Source organism: Gossypium arboreum, chromosome 7 (assembly GCF_025698485.1).
Source record: "Gossypium arboreum isolate Shixiya-1 chromosome 7, ASM2569848v2, whole genome shotgun sequence".
Taxonomy (NCBI): domain Eukaryota; kingdom Viridiplantae; phylum Streptophyta; class Magnoliopsida; order Malvales; family Malvaceae; genus Gossypium; species Gossypium arboreum.
This window is the reverse complement of record NC_069076.1, coordinates 53,147,480-53,152,685: the sequence shown is the minus strand read 5'-3', so window position 1 is coordinate 53,152,685 and position 5,206 is coordinate 53,147,480. Positions and strand designations below refer to the sequence as shown.

At 34.2% G+C, this 5,206-nt stretch overlaps 1 non-coding gene across 1 annotated transcript; it reads left to right on the top strand.

The window, feature by feature from the left end:
• The first annotated feature begins 337 nt into the window (after positions 1-337).
• Positions 338-444, top strand: LOC128295844 (small nucleolar RNA R71). The gene has a single exon (XR_008286393.1). It is a non-coding gene; the product is annotated as a small nucleolar RNA R71 (small nucleolar RNA).
• Positions 445-5,206: the final 4,762 nt, after the last annotated feature.

Below are 5,206 nucleotides of genomic sequence, written 5' to 3'. Positions count from 1 at the left end.
AAAATAAATACAGGCTATATTTTAAAATTGATTTGGTGGCTGTGTTGCAAAATAGTTGGACCCATTAGTAGTAAGATTTTTAAGCATTGAGGATATTGATGATACCTGAGATGCGAGTGAAGTAAAAGTGTCTACTTTATGTATTCCAGCAACTCGTCTTCCTGACGCTGCTTGGTTGGTTGGCCATTGGTAATTGTTGTTGGCAATCCTCTCGATAATTTTATAAGCCTCATTGTAAGACTTAAAAAGGAGAGCACCATTAGTAGAAGCGTTCACTACCATCCTCGTGTGAGCATTGAGACCATTATAAAATGTCTCAAGTTGGATGATATGTGGGATTCCATGATGAGGGCACTTTCGTAATAACTCTTTGTACCTTTCCCAAGCCTCATACAAGGACTCATCATCCATTTGTTGGAAGGCAATGATCTCATTCCTCAACTTAGCATTCTTGCTAGGAGGGAAATACTTCATAAGGAGTCTTTCTGCTAACTCTTTCCATGTGGAAATTGAGTTTAGTGTCAATGAGTTCAACCAAGCTCGAGCTCTGTCCCTTAGTGAATATGGGAACAGCTTCAATCGTAAAGCATCTTTAGGTACTCCGGCTAACTTCAAAGAATCGCTTACCTTCATAAATAGTCTTAAGTGTAGTTGAAGATCTTCGGTAGCCATTCCACTGAATTGGCCCACTATCTGAAGCATCTGGAACATGATTGACTTCAGCTTGAACTATTGTTCCTCAATTTTGGGTCTCCTAATACCTGGATAAAGATCATTAAATACTGGCACGACATTTTGTCGTAAAGCTCTATCCCTATCATTAACAGTAAGGATAAGATTTTGAGTAGGGTTTGCTCTGTTTCCTTGGATTGGATTTTCAAAGTTTATCTCTTCGTTCCTCTTTTGATTTGCTTGTCTTCTTTACTATCGAAAAGTTCTTTCTATCTCAGGGCCTACAGGGAGTAGGTCAATAATTAAGTCAATACTCATAAACACTTGAAATAATCACAGGAAAATTAATAAAGTTAGAAATTAAACAGGAAAAAAAAAACCAAAATGTAAACTAACAATTTCACAAATAATGACTTTTTAAAACAGTCCCCAACAACGACGCCAAAAACTTGGAACGACAGAAATGTGCAAGTGTACACAATCGCAACAAGTAATAAAGTGACAAGTAAATGTCGAGTTATCATACCCACAGGGACTGTGAAAAGGATTATTTATGAATGCAATTTAAAATACTTTAGTGAATAAAAATATTTTGTTTAAATAGGGTGATTAAAAACTTAAGAAAATTAAAATAAATAAATAAAATGAAGTAAAAGAAAGTTCTAATGCACGATTTCAAAATAAGATTTAATCAAGATGATATAATTGTGTTGGATTAATTACACTTCTCATCTTAGAATTATTAAACTTATGTTTATTTTGTTACGAATAAAATCATGGCAGCCCGATAATTTACTAACTTATGAACATACTTACATACCAAAATCCATTCATCTCTTGACATATCCCTATGTCAATTCAACCGACTAAACAGATTCTAGTAAGCAAACATGTTATTGTACATAAAGACTCATTAAACTTAACTAATCTCTTGAATATCCCTATGTCAATTCAAACGATTAATTAAATCTAACAAGCATATAAAAGACAATGTGAGGTAGCAAGGTATCCCTACCTTGAAATAGTTTAATCACAATATTCTTGCAAGTTATGCAAGGCAATAATATCGCCAGATATATTGCTAATTTAACCTTCAGCTACCTTAGAAGAATAAACCTGCACTGATCAAGTACTGTTTCAGTTAATTACAATTTCAATCTGTTTAAATAATTAATTCATTAGTTACCTCATAGTCACAATGCAAGAATAACTTAGGCATGATTTTACTTAATCAAGCATCTTACCGAGGCCTATAACAACATAGACACAGTTTTAAAAATTTAAGAAGACAAAATGCAATCAACCCAACACGAATTAAATTCAAGCTAAGCTAATTAAATTAACCATTCCAACAACATGAATACTCATAGATATGCTCATCATAACAACAACTAAAATTAAAGAGATAGGGAACATGAATCAAATCCAGTGGTTTTCCGAGGCTTGACTTGGTTACTCTATTCTTCCTTCTTGTTGTCCTCACCCATCAAGGCTTCAATAAGCACTCAATTGCTGCTTGAAAATGGTTGAAGAACACCCCTTTTCCAAAGGAAGAAATCAACACAAGAGCAAGGGAATTGAAATGGAAAAATGAGAGAAAAAGAATGAGAGATGAGAGAAGTGTTGTGAAATGAATGAGGAATGAATGAGATGCTTTGAATGATCAGCCAAGGGGGGCTTTTAATAGCTGAGTTGACAGCTGAAATTTTCTAAAAATAGCAGCCAAGGAGCCACCCCTTGGCTGGCCACCTATGTGGAAAAGTTGATGCTTTCAACTTTGCTAAAAATGGCTTGGGGTAAATCCAAAAATCCACCAATTGTGGAGGGGTTTGAATACAACTTTGACAAGACTTCAAGGGCTTCTTTGCAAGCTTAATTAATCAGCTAATAAGCTGATTTGGGTCAGCATATGGCCGGTTTTGGGCTGCCCAATCTTTGGCCAGTTCACTTCAATCAGTTCGGTTCAACTGGGCTACTTTTCCATAATTAATTAATATTAATTTATATAGCCCAAATTAAATTGGGTATAAATTAAAATTAATTATATTATGAATTAATACACATAATTGAACCGTGTTAGGCTAGAAATTAATTTTCCTTGATACTTCAAATTGCTTTTCGATTTTGTGCTTCAAGCAGTGTCTACCGAGCCATTTTTCGCCCTTTGTGCAATTCTGTCGAAAATAACCAAAATTAGTCAAAATTAATTATAAAATTAACTAAATTTTTTCATGATCATATTTTAAGTATAATTTAATTATTTTATAAAAATTAATTTTTTTCAACAAGAATTTAATCGAAACAGTATGATTTTAAGCTAAAAAAGGTATGTAAAAATGCATAAATTTTCGTGTTTCCAATAGTGAGTGTAGTAAAATTTGAACTCTTTGTGAATTCCCTAATGTGTTTCTCGAGGAATTACCTGGATTACCATTGGATCAGGAGGTTGAATTTACAATTGAAGTGTTTCCTGGTCAGCTCCGGTGTCAATGCCCCCTATTGTATGTCATCGACAGAATTGAAAGAATTAAAAGTACAATTACAAGACTTATTGGACCGTGGTTTTATACATCCTAGTATACCGCCTTGGAGAGCTGCAGTGCTTTTTTTGAAAAAGAAAGATGGTTCGATATGGCTTTGTATTGATTATCGGCAATTGAATAAATTGACGATTAAGAATCGATGTCCTCTAGCTCGTATTGATGAGTTATTTGATCAACTAAAAAGAGCTTTTGACTTTTCAAAGATTGATTTGGATTAGGTTACTATCAGTTGAAAGTGAAAGAAAGTGATGTACCGAAAATGACATTTTGTACACGGTCTGGTTATTACGAATTTTTAGTGATGTCTTTTGGATTGACGAATGCTCTGATAGCATTTATGGATCTAATGAATCATATTTTCCAACTGTATCTAGACCAATTTGTGGTAGTTTTCATTGATGATATTTTGGTCTATTCGAAATCTAAATCTGAGCATGAGCAACACCTCAAAATTGTTTTGCAAGTATTACAGGAGAAACAATTATACGATAAGTTTAGTAAATGTGAATTCTGATTATCAGAGGTTGTATTCTTGGGTCATGTTATCTCAGTAGATGGAATTAGAGTTGATCTGAAAAAGATGGAGGCAATTGTTCAGTGGAAAGCACCGAGAAATGTGTCAGAGGTTTGTAGTTTTCTTGGATTAGTTGGTTATTAACGAAGATTTGTAAATGGGTTTTCGAAGATAGATTTGCCGATGACAAAGTTGTTACATAAGAATGTTCAGTTTGTTTAGGATGCTCAGTCTAAAGAAAGTTTTGAGAAATTGAAGCAGATGTTGACTAAAGCACCGATTTTGACTTTACTAGAATCGGGAAAAGATTTTGTTCGTATAATGATGCTTCCTTGAGTGGCCTTGGTTTTGTTTTGGTGCAAGACGAAAAAGTGATTGCTTATGCGTCTTGTCAGTTGAAAGTGCATAAACGCTATTATCTGACACATGATTTAGAGCTAGCTGCTGTGGTTTTTACTCTAAAGATATGGAGACACTATCTGTATGGTGAAAAGCATTATATTTATACCGGTCATAAGAGTCTCAAATACCTTCTATCTTAAAAAAAAGTTGAATTTGAGACTGTGTCATTGGGTCGAGCTTTTGAAAGATTTTGATTGTGTTATTGATTATCACCCTGGTAAAGCTAAGATGCGTTGAGTAGAAAAGTAGCAATAGAATTGTGAGCAATGTTTGCTCAGCTCAGTATCAATGATGATGGAAACTTATTAGCTGAATTAAAAATCATACTGGTGATGTTTGATCGGATCAAGTCAGTGCAGTTAAAATATGACAAGTTGGCGAACATGAGAGAAATGGTTTAGAATGGTACATTAGAAAATTTTAGCATTGATAGTTGTGGTTGCTTAAGATTTCATAATCATATGTGTTCCGGATGTTTCTGAATTGAAAGAGTTAATACTTCATAAAGCTCATGATAGTCCTTTTGCTTTACATCTGGGAGGAATGAAAATGTATCATAATCTACGAGAACCTTATTGGTGGCCAGGAATGAAAAGAGATGTGGTCGAGTATGTTGCTAAATGTTTAGCTTGTCAACAAGTTAAGGCAGAACATCAGGTTCCTACTGGATTACTTCAGCCTATACTATTCCTCAATGGAAATGGGATTGTATCACAATGGATTTTGTAACGGGGTTACCTTTATCGGCAAGTAAGAAAATTGTTGTTTGGGTGATTGTTGATTGACTTACAAAATCGGCTCATTTTATTGCAGTCAGGATTGATTGGTCACTTCATTCTATTACTATTCCTCAATGGAAATGGGATTGTATCACAATGGATTTTGTAACGGGGTTACCTTTATCGGCAAGTAAGAAAAATGTTGCTTGGGTGATTGTTGATCGACTTACGAAATCGGCTCATTTTATTGCAGTCAGGATTGATTGGTCACTTCATTTATATTCAAGAATTTTTGAGATTGTATGGTGTTCCTATGTCGATAATCTCTGATTCAGATTTTTGATTTACTTCAAGAT